We start from the raw sequence: 15521 nt of genomic DNA, 5'->3' as shown, positions 1-15521 counted from the left end.
GAGTTGTAAAGGCGAGAGAGGAATAGTCCACCGGGCTCAGCCAAGGAGTGATTGTATATTGACGGCTATGCTTTTAACCCAGATCTAAACAAGCATTGGCGAAGCCAATAGGTTGGGATTGCATTTTGAGTCCGGACTACAAAATTTAACAGGCTCGCTACAGCGAAAATAAGTAGAAAACAATGATGTTCTGTATCTGTAGAATTAAGAATGTAAAATATGATGCTTTAGTGTGCTTCTGAGATGTGAAGTGGTCTCTTCTGCATTTCTAAGCATGCACTCTATAAGAGGCACTAGCATGAGTTGACAAATACTGCTCGGGTCGGAGCAGCAGTTCAATCTGTGTGTATATATTTTTTAATTGGTAACAATAGGTATAAGTGCATCTGAGTTGTCAAGCCAAACCTATCAGGTTATTACACCAACTTAACAGAACAAGCATTTGCAATGCAATAGGTCTCTCATTATTAAAGATTGAGCTATTGGTGTTGCATTATTTAACAATGCAAATAGCTCAAACTTTAATAATGCAAGACCCATTGCATTGTAATTGCTTGTTCATTTTGGGGTGAAAATCTTGGTAGGCCGCTGCGGAAAGGAGGTGTATTTATCGTAGAAAATGTACCCAATTTTGGAGCAAAATCTATCAGTAAATTTTGCAGGGGGGGGGCTCGCTTCATACCTGAGGCAGTGAGACTGCACATGAGACAGCTCTTCAGGAGAGTGCGGACAGAAGAGTACAGCGTACACCGAGTGGCCACTTGGCACATGGCCATGCGCCGATGTCTGTAGCTCCCACATGTGTAATCTCAAAGGCTGTCCTTAGGCACTATTCATCTGCGTGTTACAAATTTCACATAATTGACTGCAAATCAGGTTTAGGTTGAGGTTTCAGCAGGGCTGGCTGTTCCTTTCATCCTTCTGAGAATGGTTGAACTCAGCACCATTGTGGAGTTGGATTAGTAAGTGTGCCTGCTTGATTTTGCTTGTAACAAAGCTGCTCATAGTCGTAAAAATATGTCTCATAATTTCACTGAAATTATGCAAATGTCACACATGTCAATATGAAACCTTGACAGCTTTGGGTTAGTCCACTCCGCTTCCAGTAAAAGCAATTGGGCCACGTTAGAGCTAACATTTAGTATGGGGCTCACTCTGTCACAACTGGTATTTATATCCTACTGCCTCCTTCTTGTGTCAATTTAAATAAATGTGGAAAAATACTAGCTGTTGCGTCGTCTTTTGCCTGTCGCAAAAATAAATGTGGATAAATACAGATAAAATGCCCAAAAAATAAATATGGATAAATATAGACGGAAACAAAAAAAATAAATACCATAAAACCGGGAGCCCTAGATGTAATGTATTGCTTTCTTGCTAATGTGATGCTACTACTTTAGTTTTTGTTCTCCTCTTTCGTTCACCTGGTGCTGCGATCACCCTAGACTCCCCTTCCCCTCGCCCCTTTTATTTATAAAAACTCGGTAAAGATTTTTTTTAAATGTTTTTTATTAAAAAAGTAAGTAAATAGATTAATGGTTATAATGTTCCATTCAATCCCTTCCTCTGCCACTAAATAGCGCATTCAATTGACGCACAAGGTCATGTCAGAACCATGACATCACTGAAATGACATCACAAGAATAAATCAATAGCACTGGCTGTAAGAAAATAAAAATATGACTTGATTACGAAGAAAACCTCTGTGAAAAAAAAATATGGTGAGAAGTGGTCTTGACACCCATTTGAGTCTAGCGAGCCAGTGCTGCTCAAGAGAATCCAGACAAACCTGGAATCAAATCATCAAACCACAGTTTAGCAAACCATTGTTTAACTTCTCTCCCCTCCCTCCCCCTCCCCATCGCCCCCCATCACCTAAGCTTCTCCAAACCAGGAGTGCACCTCCTGCATCATGTTTAATATACAATGGCCGGAACTACAATGTAAACGGACACCACTCCACTAGAACAAATCTCGACTGGCTCCACATTACCGCCAGAATCTCATTCCGAATAATGCAAAGACCATACCCCCTTGGAGCCTGCCCCTAACACTACGGAAGGAAGAGACAGACCAACACAAGCCACCAAGACAACCACTGTCCACAACAACGATGACCCCAGTATCCTGGCATCTGCCCTGGGGGGTACATTGTTCTTGGTGCTCAAGGATTTAAAAGGGAAAGGAATTTCACCACCTTCCTGTCACAAGCCCTCCTCTTTCACCCTGCAGCAAACAGGTGATGAATGACAGGTTCCAAATACCTACCAATCTACAGCCTGAGGTCGCAGCCGTGAAGCAGCTCGAGCTCTATGAGAAATGTAAGTAAAGCTCAAGTTAGTGAGGCAGCAGTAGCTGTCACTTTTAAACATCACAAATCGGTTCAGGCAAGTAAGAAGTGCAGACTATATAAAACCTGCGCTGCAGCTTGCAAATGCAGTCTGCGGCTTCCGTGTTCAAAATCACGGATTAAAAAGTGGGGCGCATAATTGAACGCCCTTCTTGTTTTATTTTTTGTTATCCAATGTTTGTGTTGCCACTTGTCTTTTTTTTTTTTTTTTTTTAAACTACCGTGGCCCTCATGTCAAATTAAGATGTATGGGCATCTTCACGTGACCTGCCTTAAACCCCAGCCTTAACGTACAGAGGAGGAATCACACAGAAACATTCTTTCACACAGGTACTACTTATTTGTCAATTTATTCTCAACAGATTTTCCCATCTGGAATTACCCAGGTGGTTTACCAGGAACATCGGAAGGAGAAACCTGTAGGTTTCGCTGTAGAACAGATATTCTTCACTATTGCATCTTTGTTAAATAAAATAATAACTGCAGTAAATGCTGTATGGCATTTATAGTTAAAGCTTGTAATTTGTATCATTCTGTGAATAAAAATATTTTGCTACCATATTGCTTTCTCTAAGAGTCTGAGAATAATATCGTATCTATGTATAAATATAACCAGAAAAACTATACAGGCAGGTGTGCTAGACACGTGACGAACTCGTTCCGCTCTGGTTGGTTTTTCAGAAACACCAGAGGCCTGTTGGGAAACAGACAGCACTCCTGTACTGACTGAGTCGGTCTGTCTTTGAACACAGCCTACCTTTCAACTGCACGTCTGAGAAGATCCGGAGCGTTCACATTTTTTAAACCCCCTTTGGCTGCAGACAAAATAAGATGCCACAAAGTGACGGATTTTTTTTAGAGGGGATTTACCTTTTGACACTGGACAACATAAGATGCCCGACTAGACCAGGAAAAGTAAATCTTTAATAGTTCAAACAAAATGCGATAATTATTTTTTGCCAGATACGTACAGCCTTCAGATGTCAAGGGCTGACTCACTCCTGGAAATGCAGAGTTTGTAAACAGCAAGTCGCACTTCCTCCCTGAAAAATCTCTTCAGAATCGCTAGCCCGACAACCAAATGCATATTAAAAGAGCTGCCGAACTGTTTTTCGTCTCTTTTAGTGATACAAAGAAACTGAAATGGGTAAGGGGGCCTTCCTGCAATTAAAAAGCATTTGTAAAGACAATAGTTCTGGCTTTCATTTTGGGTCCTGGCTAAAACATTTAAAAAAAGCCTACTGGAGTGAAAAAAAAACTATGATTTTCTGAATACAATTTATCTATCAGATAAATAAATTTGATGAGCGATGTTTCAGTGTAGCTTTTAGATGCAAAATAGTCACTCGTGCTGTCAGTACTAGCACTCGACAAGAAGCAGAATGATGCACCAAGCAGCCAATAACAAGGTAAAAAAAAAAAAAAAAAAACACTTTTCTGGGCGAAACCAAAAAGCCCACTCATTTTAAACTACTGGTAACAAAAGCCCGTAGTCATGGTTGGTAACCCACCCATACCATACGCAGAGACATTATTTAGGTTTGGCTTTAAAAGCCACCAACACTATGCACGTTGGAACCTGTGAGCCCATCCTTATATTCAGGGCCACTGCAATTTTGTGATTCTGAGCCTCTTTTTTTTTTTTTTAATACTGGTAGGTTCCCTTATAATGGTAGGTTTACCACCCCAGACTGTATTAATGATTTCGCGCGATGCAGCATCTCATAAAAATCAATACACACATACAATTCCAGCAACATAATTTACATGTTACAAAATTAAATTTAACTTCTGGCTCAAATCTATACAACATTATAACAAAAAACCAATCACAGGCGGTGACGTGCAGACGCTTTGCAGAAATTAAGTGGTGTTCACCATTCAGTTGGTGGTTGCAAAATTCAAGTTTTAAACTGATACAAGCGAGTTGAAATATTTGCCCACACAGTGTTGCAGGTTACAATTACACAATTATGGACCAGTACTGCCAAAAAATGTGCCACTTAATGTGCCATTCATTTGCCTGTTTTTGCCACAAATTTGGTTGGGCGTTGCTGCATAATTCCAGTGACCCTGCCTATAATGGACAAAACAAAGCAAGCAGAGATAACTCAGACAAATTAGTACTCGTTAGAGAAATACAAAAACTCTGAAGAATCAGTATCTCAATAACGTCTTGGAGACAAGGCAGTCTGTAATTTAGTCACAAACCCTTCAATCGGACACGGCCCACCCATTATTAAGAAGAACACTGAACTATTAGAACAAGATACACTACAGACTGAGAAACAAGATAATGAGGGTTTTGAAAATGTTGTGAGCAAACGTATGCTCAAGAAATTAAGAAAAATCAGAGTCTTAAAACAAAACCATAACTTGCTAACCTAATTTAACCAAGATAATGCATTTTGGCTGTGTAAACCCAGATTATGTTTGGACTATGTGTCAATTTTTTTTTGTTAGTGTATCTTATATAGCGCACGGCTACCCCAACGGGGTGTCCCGGCGCTTGCATTGGGAACCCGTCCTGGCTTTTCCCTGTGAGATAACCCGTACTGGGCATCCCCAAGGTGAAAGCCAGGCATCCCGCCGCGGGGGCCGTAGTGGAGATTAAGCAAGCTATTGCCCAGAGTTGCAGAGTGTGAACCCGTGATTCGAGTGGGCACCGAAGTGAGAATTATCGAGTCCGTGGACACTTGGGCTCAGACCCTGCCGCGTCGGGAATTGAACCCTGGTCCCAGGTCTGACCTCCGCTTCCGGGTATGCCTCCTCTAACCATTGAGCCACACTTCTCCACAATTTCAAGACCAAGATAAGTATTTTACATCACTTGGTCTATCCCGTTGCTGGCCAAAGTTAAATTAGCTTTGACACAAAGGGGGAAAAATACATAAATAAAATCAGAGGCAGGAGTACTAGAACCACAAGAGATTTGCAAACAAATACAGAGGAGGGGAAATCTGCCCCACAATCACCGTTGAAAAAAAAAAAAATGCTTCATGTTCTCCTATACACCGCAATTTTTTTTTTAAAAATATACTATAACAGAGTACTCGTCAAAATGGTATGACCTCTTTATTTTAAGATATTTATCTCCTCACCATCGATTGAGACTACAACTGGGTTTAACACACTGAGAAGTCTTAAATTCCATAAATTTGCTAAACTATTTCTGGGATTGTCATTGGGCAGACACTTCAACATTAAGGAATATCTTAAAAGAAGAGCTGGTGTTACCCCCAAGAGTGGGCTTTAGGATTATGGATTACGATTTTACACAGTTACTAAAAACTCAAACCTTACCCCATATCGGATTTGATCAATGTAGGACAAAAGGACCCGTATACTTAAGAAATGCATTACATTATTTTTTTTTTTAAGAACAAATTTGCGCTGCACTCCGAGGGCAAGTTTGTTCTAAAATTAAGTTAAGGGCTTAGATTCAGCCCATCACGTTTGCACCCGTCGCTGTGCGCACTGCATATAGTCTACATTTGTGATATGATAGATAGATATCTATCATGATTGTAGTGCAAGTCGCATTATTAGACAGTATGGTGATTTTATCATGCCTAAATGTTCAAGAAAGGTTTTTTTGAAAAAGATATATATCTCTATATACACACACACACACACACACACATATTCTATATATTATATATAAATATAAATCAAAGTCAAGATATGGAACACACTTATAGACGTATGAACTCCAATTATATTATAAATACCTATAAAAGACATAGGCAAGCCGATTTGGACTCCAGCTCAGAGGGGCTGCAGTTCTGATCTTAAGACTGATATATATTTATATATTCCCTTTTTGCAAATTGAAGGATCTTGGTTACACCTCTCAAACAGTGGCAGAGAATGTTGTCTATGCAAACGGCCCATGGAAACGATTGAGCACATCTTCTCCTTCTGCCCTGATTTAACGTCACTGGGGAATAAGTGTTTGAAACCAATGTTTCTATCCAATGGTGTGAGGAAAGTTAAAAAAGTTGTGCTTCCAAGGATCCTCAGACTCAGCTGCACAACGACATTTGCAACTGCAGACTTTTCAAGTGTACAGAACAAGAACAGTTAATCGGTACATAACAAAAGTACTTTGCCGATCAAAAGTCGATTCTATTTTTTTTAAGCTGCTTAGAATTGAAAGTTGTTTTACGAGCATTTTATTTTGTTCATTGTACATTTTGTAATGGTTTTGATTGACACAATAATTGAGTTATCTCTAAAACAAAACTTCAAGGCCTAGCGCGACTGGACAGAAAGGGGGGCTTGGCAACAGGAGCCGAGTGAGTGCCCAGTCTGCAGCTCTGAAGGCCGGGTCGGTCCTGTGAAGCTCTTAGCTTGGAGTCGAGACAGTTGGCATGGAAGAAGGATGAGAAAGCGCGTGCCCTGCCCGCTGCCTTCAAAGGAACAATGCTCCCTGTGATTCTCTCGGAGCCATCTCACCTTGCAAACAAACACTGACCAAGGAAACATCACCGGGGAAATGTAAACACCTTTGTACAGCGGTCAGGGAGCCAGCAGTATATTTCCGATTGTCGCTTGTTAATTGATGCCTCGCCCAGTGCTGGAGTCGGGAGTTAATACGTGTGAACAGGCTCACTATCTTTGCAATCTGAGCTACCAGCATTTGTGTGTTCCTCCTCACAATTACAGAGTGGGGTCTAAAAGAACCACAGCATCATAATTTAAAGTCCTGGCTAAAAGAGGCTTGCATCACAATAGGGTCGGGCCAAAAAGTGTCACAGCTTTAGGGTCAACATAGAACCCTTTTCACAGTAAGAGAGTCCTGCCGAAAAGTCACCTATGTTACTGTCATACAGCAGAGAAGTGACCCCATATCGCTGCAGTTAAAGAATAAATCTTTAGGTCACCGCATTATTTACATAGTCAGATCTAAACGTGCCCTTGGGTCTCAACTACAAAGTGGGGCCAAGAGCCCCTATATGGCAATTACGTTGCCCAGCTTACGGTGGCCCTGTGTTACAACCAAAAAGATAGCCTAAAAGTGCTCCTATGTTACAATTTAAAAAAATATAACGCCCCAAAGTGCCCCCACGTCACAATAGGCTGTCAAGCCAATGAGTTTCCCAGCATCAAAATTACAGACCAACTGCAAGTGTCACAACATCATAATGTCATACCTAAAAGCAACCCTATATCGCAAGTAAAGGCTGAAGCATAAAAGTTTCCCTGCATCACAATTGATAGAGAGCGCTTACAGCACTCTAAAATGCATTTATTTAGCATCTACAGCATTGAAAAGTAATGTGCACCTTTAATTAGGATTTATATGTATTAGAGACATTATTCCTGTAAGCATAATGTGCAGGACGACATTATATTTATATTAATGTAACTGTGTGTGTTTAAATTGCCTGCATTGTAGGCCCAGAGTTGCGAGATGTTGACAGTTTCAAAAGCCTTAGTTGCTAAAAGAAATAATTGAATGAATCTTTTGAGTGTGCCAGAACAATATGCTTTCATCCCACTGCAAGTAGAGGAATTGTACTCTATTATTCTTAGTTTAAGGAGATAACTGGAATATCTTTGAAAAGTCTGCGAAGCTGAGGGGAGGATACCTTCTGTGCCTGGCCTATCTGAACCTCAAGGCCACTGGAAGACAAGAAGAACTTAATTAAAAGAAGTACCAGAAAACTACTGAAGAACCTTGCAAATGAAATAGTCATGTAATACATATAGGAGGGGTTGAGTTTTATCTTTTTGTATTATGCGCAGGGGCAGAAAATCAGACTTCTAGATTCTCAGAGGAGAAGGAGCATCTTAAGAGCGAGCTCCTGAGCATCAAGCTATCTTGACCCATTTGACGCGAGTACTTCTTAGGAAGTATACACGTGCTGACATCTTTGTGAATTGATATAGGGGAAACAGACAGGATCCTCAGAGTGTAGTGTAGGGAAAGATAATTCATGCTTTCTTTCCTAATGCATAAGGAGTTGGATTCAGCCTCAAAACTGTGTTTTATTTTAATTCTGGAAAACGTCACATTATGACTTCTGTGCAGAGTTAATTATATGCGTAGAATCGGGTCTGTAGTGATCTTTATGTATCTATATTAGCTGATTCTCAGATGTGTTTGCATTCAATTACTTTTTGCCTTATAATAAAATCCATAAAATGAAATTCGGCGTCTGTGGTCTTTTAAGCATGACTACATTTTAAGTATGATCTTGAAGTGTTTATTCCCCTCAACAACTTTCAGCAGGCAAATAAAAGACCATCAGTGCTAAATTTGGAAGGGAGGACAAGGACTAAATTTAGAGTAATCAAAATTAAGGTATCAGGTTTAAAAGTGGCCGGTATTACTACTAAAAAGTCAAGCTTAGAAGTGCCCTCTAATCACAGTTACAAAGCGAAGCTGAAAAATGTACCCACATTACAGTTATAGAGTGAGGCCTAATTTCATAGTGGCGAAAAACAGAACAAGACAAAAAGCAGAAGGATGTTAACAGTGTAATTAGTCTGGGAAAATTCTGTATTTCTCACGGTGAAATAAACACTACAGATTCTGTGAACAAAACGGATTTGTGCCAATACAAGTATGACAAGAGCACATAGGACGATAAAGAAAAATACCATAAGGTAAGAACATAAAATAGACAAATCCAAAAGTAACAAAAGAAGTCAACATAAGAAACGACAGTGTTAACATGACATAAAGTATATATTGCAACAGTATAAAGCATGCAAGAAGACATCAGTCATTTCTTATCGGATTATAGATCGCAACGTTAGGCAGATCAACACACTGCGAGCTTAGCATTAGTCAACACTGGCCTTGAAGTGGCACACCATGCAACACGTTGAGGCTTTCCATGAGACAACTTCTTTCAATGGAAATATTCTGCATCACTGAAACTTTGGTGTGGATTCGTTTTTTTGGGCCAAAAAGTCAGTCTCGACACTAGTAACGTCTGCTCAGATCCCAAAAGGCAGTAGGAAGGTTGCAGTCTAAGTGGCATTGAAAGAGAAATCCAAGTATATATATATATATATATATATATATATATATATATATATATACACACACACACATACATACATCGGCAGGTACACTAACCATATCAGGGTTCATTAAACAATGAGTGCTTGGAAGCTGCAATAACCGACAGAGCACGTAAGCGTCACGAGAACACAGCACCGCGGAACCACAAGAGCTGCTTCCTGTGCAGAATACACGATTAGCAGCCAGCCGCACACCCCCTAACAGCCCCCGCCGGTGGGGGAGGGAAGGCAGCTCAGATATCCAAGGATATTATTCATCTATAAAAAGAAATGGTTTCGCTCTCTGCCTCGTGCGCAGCAGCACGTTGTGGCGAATGCACTTCTTTTTTGAATGTTCAACTCACACTGTATTCACATTTTCATTACACATAAAAAGCATAGCGTTTGAAAGATTACAGAGCAAAGTCTAAGTACAGGTTGTGCAACAGAATGGGTACGACAAGTATTTCTTCAAGATGAGCCTTTAGCAGCAACTCGAATGGATAGGTCTAGCAGCTCAACGCCCCAAAATAGAATACACAAATTTGGAGTAAAAATGGAAACCGAGCACCACCAAACAAATACCGTGGGGTCTTGGGGCGTCTTTCTGATTCTAAAGGTCACTCTCTTCACTTTAACGCTGCAGCCAAGCATCGTCGTCAAATCAAAGTAAGTCAAACCAGTCGACAGTTTACAGCAACACTTTGCATGCTGAGGCCCGTTGGGAGATCTGTTACAAGTATGTTAGTTGGATGTATACAGCAGCCAATCTTACACCAAAAGCTGCACAGCGGCACGATGCCACTTAAAACAGAACTAGGTGAATGAATGCCGTCCTGTCACCATTTTCAAAGGTGCAAAGCCTGGATCAACACCTTGGATGGTGCAGAACAATAGTTCCACTAAATAAGGGCCTCTGTGGAAAAGTCTACGTCTACTTTGGATTTAAACGTCACCCGAAGACTACATAATATAATTGTTATTCTGGCTTCTTAGATTTATCACAGGTTGATACAAGTGACCTGGCTGGACAGATTGTGTCACCATTTTGTGAGTAAACTTGTATATCTAGTATCCCAATATGAGGAGTAGGGGATCTTAGATAGAACTCCGGAGAGCTTTCCTGAGATGTGTTATGTGGCCTATCCTGCCTAGTCCAGAAAACAGCCTGCTAGTGCCAAATACATTCTAGGCGGCAGGTCTATACATCGGGCTAACCTGTATAGAGGCTGCTGTAATAGCCCTCATCCGCTCAGGGCTAGGTTATGTGTGGGTTAGATGACAGCTTTGGGAAGAGTAAGTTTAACGATATTGTACCCACAACTGTTCCGATGTGGAAGGACACCCTACTGAACCTGGGAAAACGAAATCTACAAGTCCCGGAATCCAAAGGGCCACTGCCTATAAAGCCTAGGGTTATGTGGCCTATTGCCAGCTTTGGCAATGATACATCACTATTAAAAACAATAGCTTAAAAGGCACACCCTTTCTTTATATATGGGAGATTGGGGCGAGGCATTTGTAGATGTAAACAGATACACATTGCATCACACGTTTTTTCGATACATTACGCATTATACATTATTTCACTGGGATCACTTCAAAAGCAATCGGAAAATATAAGCATATTTCCCTAACGGCCTCATTATGTCGAGTGCATGCATTCGAGTATGATCAAACACATATGCAAATGGCATAGGTGAGCATTTTTTTCTTGAAGTTCGGCTGTTCCGTGGTTGCCTACGCAGTTTCAGAGTCCTTCGTATACTGCCCATTTGTTATTTCTTCCTACTGCTATAGAAGTTACTACGGGTTCACCACTTTTTAACTGTTAAGAAAGTATATACGCTAGTATTCGTCCCTGCACTGCCCATCAACCAATTGTCTGCAAAGAACATCAGTGCAACGTGCTCTTATCTGCCTCTGTGCTGTTTTTCTTTAACCAGGCGAGAGCTGGGCGGATCTGGCTTGCCTGGTGGCCTTTATTTTCTTACGCATTTGGAAACGGCAGTACTGTAGCTCAGGGGGCTGGGAGCTCGCCAATAAAAGGTTCTGTTTTAGTCCTTAAAATGTGCAGTCAATACTCGTTGTTTGCCGGTTTCGACTCCTGCAAACTGGCAGCAGGTAATGGTGGCAGGGCATACAACCCTGCAGGGGTGAGAGCTTTGGGCAGCCCTAGGCCATTTCGGTCACACGGGTTGTGGAGCAGCCATGCTCCAGACCAGTGCTGTCACACCAGCCCTAGTGCAGTCCTGTCATACGCCGCAACCGTACTTTGTCACGTGACCTCCGGTGCAGCCGTGCTCCCGCCACGCCAGCTCTGGTGCAGCCCTGGTCCAGTCCTGTCATACCAGCTCTGGTGCAACCCTGCTTCCGGCACGAGAGGTGCAGGCCCCTTCCTTGGTGACACACAAGGATTGGTGCAGTCGTGATACTGTCACAAGAGTTCTCGTGCAGCCCTGCTCCCGGGAGTCAAGCGAGCTCTGGTGCGGCACAGCCTCTGTTACACAAGCTGTCTGAGCTACGCTGACCCAGTCCTCCACGCGAGCTCTGACGCCACCCAGCTGACCTTGGAGCCAGGCTACAATCCTGCCATAGCAGCATTACTGCAGCTCGGCCTTTGCTCCACGAGCTCTGGTGCTGTCGCTGTCTCAGAAGCACGAGAGGCCGTGCTTTTGTGGCAAGAGCTGTGGTGCAGCCCAGCTCCTCGCGCCGCACGAGCTTTGGCGCTCCCCGTATCTGCTACAGAGCAGCAGCGCGCGGCTCAGTCCCGTCACGCGCTCTGGTGCAGCCCGGCTCCGGCAAAACGAGCTCTAGCGCGGCCCTACGCTGGTCATACGAGCTTTTGAGGGGCAGTCCTGCTCCTATCAGCACTTCTCCGGGACTGCCTTGGTGTGTCTCGCATGGGGTCCCCGTGCACTCTGGACGAGCGTGACACTAGCTCTGGTGACCCGTGAAGCCCCCTGCTGCTCGGACAGGGTGCCAGCCGCACTCCCTACGCAGCAAGAATATCCTGCAGCCCGAGCTGCTAAATTCGCTTTACAACCTTTGGGCGGAAACACCAGTAAAACATTGAAAGGGTTAATATGTACGGAATCCAGGGGCTTACGCAGAAACACCTCCTTTGCCGGAAACCGCATCTAGATCCCAAATTAAATAATTAGTTCAACATCCAGGGACACGGGAGTGTTGGGAAACGACATAAATCGCTAACAGGCATATTTGAGCTCTTAGGAAAAAACCTTCGCGTGTGGGGAATAGGGAACTGTGCAAACTTTCACGATCGGGCGGGATTTCTGTCCACGGACATAAAGGCCATTCACAGTCAAGATGCCCTACAGAGGCGCTCCTAGTTCAAGTTACCATTCACCGGGCAGGCAGCAATAGCGCCCCCCACCACCCATGCCCGTGAGCCACTGCCCCCTGCATCCGCAGCACACTGCCCGCACTGTTCCCTAGCCACCGCAGTTCCCCGGCCTCCTGCCACCACTGCATCCGCAGTCTCCCTCACTTCAGCACCCTGTCTGCACAGCTGCCCTACACCTGCGCCCCCCCCCCCTGCACACAGCATCTGCCGTCTGCCACGACATCTCCCCTGCATCAGCAGCGCCCTTCCAAGTCCCGCTCTCCTGCCACCACGGCTGCACTCTATCCTTGTAACCGAAGGCTGACTGCACACTAGTCACACTGTACTTCATCAAGCCTGCACTACGTCCTTGCATCCGTAGCTTTCCGCACCACACCAGAGCAGCCCCCATGTACATGCTGTCTCCCTGCATGTCACACTACAGTCACTGCTACCCTGAATCAGCAAAGCATGCCAGCAGGGCTCCCCTGCATCCTGCCTCCGCTCCTCTTCTGCATCCTTAGCCTTGCTCCCCCGTGCCTGCCGGCTCCCTACACAATACTCCCCCCACGCTCCCCTGCAGCCTTAGCCTCTCGCGCCCCAGCTCTGCTCCCCTGACCGATGGCAGAGGTTGTGGTAACTTAGTAGGCGAGCACTAGGAGCCTGCACGACCGCTGCACTTTAGTATAATGCGGCCACCATTTATTTATTGAATGCATTTTTATATAGCGCGGAATTTACCCAAAGGTGTCCAAGCGCTGTGCAATAGAACCAGTTACGTTACATGAGAGAAATGGTACAAAATAGAACGTTACAAAAATGAACAGGAGACTAGAAGAGGTAGGGTAAAACCCATAGAGGCAATAACACAATATCAAACACAACAATCAATATCCTGCTGCACCGCTGGACACAAGGCTACCAAAGCTACTCCCCGTCCGCAGCGAACCCGGAATCATGCTGGTTCCTCTCCTGTCCCTAACACTGAAACTACACCCCCAGCTGTAGAATATGTAGAATCGTCGCCATAAAAATTGAGATTATTCAAATGAAGAAACCCAACAACGAGGTAATCCAAAATGTAAATGTAAGTTTAATATGAGAAACGCACCCACGACCTCCTGCTTTCAGCTTCAATGCAGGTTCTACAAAGCCATGTCCCAACATTCTCATCATAAGAGTTCTACATTCAACATTCCTTAAATAACATCTAATGATTCAACATTCATTAAAGATAACACCTAAATACACTACCATATATTACACCAGCACATGCCACCCCAGCCTCACTGCACCTCAACACCCTGGTACCATAGCCCGTCTGCACCCTATCACCACAGCCCGTCTGCACCCTATCACCACAGCCCGTCTGCACCTTACCACCACAGTCAGTATGCACAGTTTTTCTCTGCCACAGGAGCTCACATGCAGATCAGTACCCTGCTGCCACTGTTCTCCTGACCACAGATCCCCAGGCACGGGCTGTAGCACCTCATAAGTCTGCCTCACTGCTGCTGTCATGCACTATAAGACAACTCCCACTCTGTCCCCGCCGCTGTCACACCCTGACTTGCCGACACTGCTGCAGCCTTCACAAAGTTATTGAAATACCTGCTCTGGAACCCAGCAGCCCCTGCATCAATTCACCCTTCCATCCTTGTCTCTGGTCGCCCCGTGGGCCCTGGCACCCCTGTTTTGTAGCACCAAGTCTCCCCCTCTCCCTGCCACCACGGCACTTGCCTTCCCCTGCACCCGAGCCCAAGGTGAGCACCTGTCAGCTACTTACGAGGAGCGCCCGTGGACTCAGCCTCATGTTCGTCGTCCGTTGCCGATCTTTTCACTGATGCCATTTGTCCATAATTTTAGAAGTTCCGGTCGCATACCAACCAATCCCGCAGCCGAGCGTATTCTAGGAGTCGTATGGGAGTGGGCGGTACTATAAATTTGTAAGGTGACATATGATTGCAGCGTTGGATGCACTCTAGCCAATCCAGTTGCGCCATGCGTAATCTGGAAGTGCTGATTGGTTGTAAAGCCCGCACGTGCTTTTGTCCGGTCCGCCCTCGTTTAGTCGACAGGTGCCGCCCAGCCGCTCGGTGTGGGCGGGGCTTAGTTGAAACTTCATCTGAGGTGAGTTTGTCACTGACCAGGTGGTGACAACCTGTCCCTAGGTGCTGCTGCCACCCTGGACAAGAGGGCGAGGGGCGCAACGTGGAGTAAAGACCCCGGGTGACCAGAGTGAGCGATATAAATATGTATATTTTGCAGATTTATTGATCGCAAACTAAAACCGAAGCGCCTTACATACGCACTAGTTACACAATATACGTTCATTTTTGGTAGGCACGGGGAGATCAAGCGATTTGCCCAAATCACAGCATGTCTAGCCTGGTTCCCCAGTTCCAAAGTCGGCAACTCTGGCATTTACGCCACACCCTGTCCCAATATATTTAGATCTCTTCACTGTTTGTGCCGGTCTGGCAGCCAGATAAAATAGTACATTACACAGGAGACCAGAAAACCTGAAGAGGGCATGCGCATAGCATGTAGCTTGTATAAAGAATACAAGTTAAGACTGGTGTTTAAGAGGGTTATTCCAGGGCACTTCAAAAGTATATTCAACACCATTAATAGGGCAAAAGGCCATCATAGAACACTGTGTAACGTTTACGTTTTTTTTTTTCTGTGAAGGATGATTATGCATGCTGCAACAGACCAGAGGACCAACACTAATCTTAACAGGAGCTCTACCTTCCTGCGGCTGCCACACTCGACAGCTCCTGAAGTGCTGAGCTTCGCGAAGGGAGT

At 44.2% G+C, this 15521-nt stretch overlaps 1 protein-coding gene across 3 annotated transcripts in view; it reads right to left on the bottom strand.

Annotated features, from left to right (window-relative positions):
• SH2B3 (SH2B adaptor protein 3) overlaps positions 1 to 14601 on the bottom strand; it is a 657750-nt gene extending 643149 nt beyond the window's left edge. For 2 of the 3 annotated variants that reach the window (XM_086943034.1, XM_086943032.1), the window contains exon 1: positions 14500 to 14601. The gene's annotated coding sequence lies outside the window, so the exon portion shown is untranslated. The remainder of the gene's footprint in view (positions 1 to 14499) is intronic. The other variant, XM_086943033.1, reaches the window with a different exon arrangement.
• Between the last annotated feature and the right edge of the window lie 920 nt (positions 14602 to 15521).

Source organism: Lissotriton vulgaris, chromosome 11 (assembly GCF_964263255.1).
Source record: "Lissotriton vulgaris chromosome 11, aLisVul1.2, whole genome shotgun sequence".
Classification (NCBI taxonomy): Eukaryota; Metazoa; Chordata; class Amphibia; order Caudata; family Salamandridae; genus Lissotriton; species Lissotriton vulgaris.
This window is presented reverse-complemented; position numbering and strand designations above follow the sequence as displayed.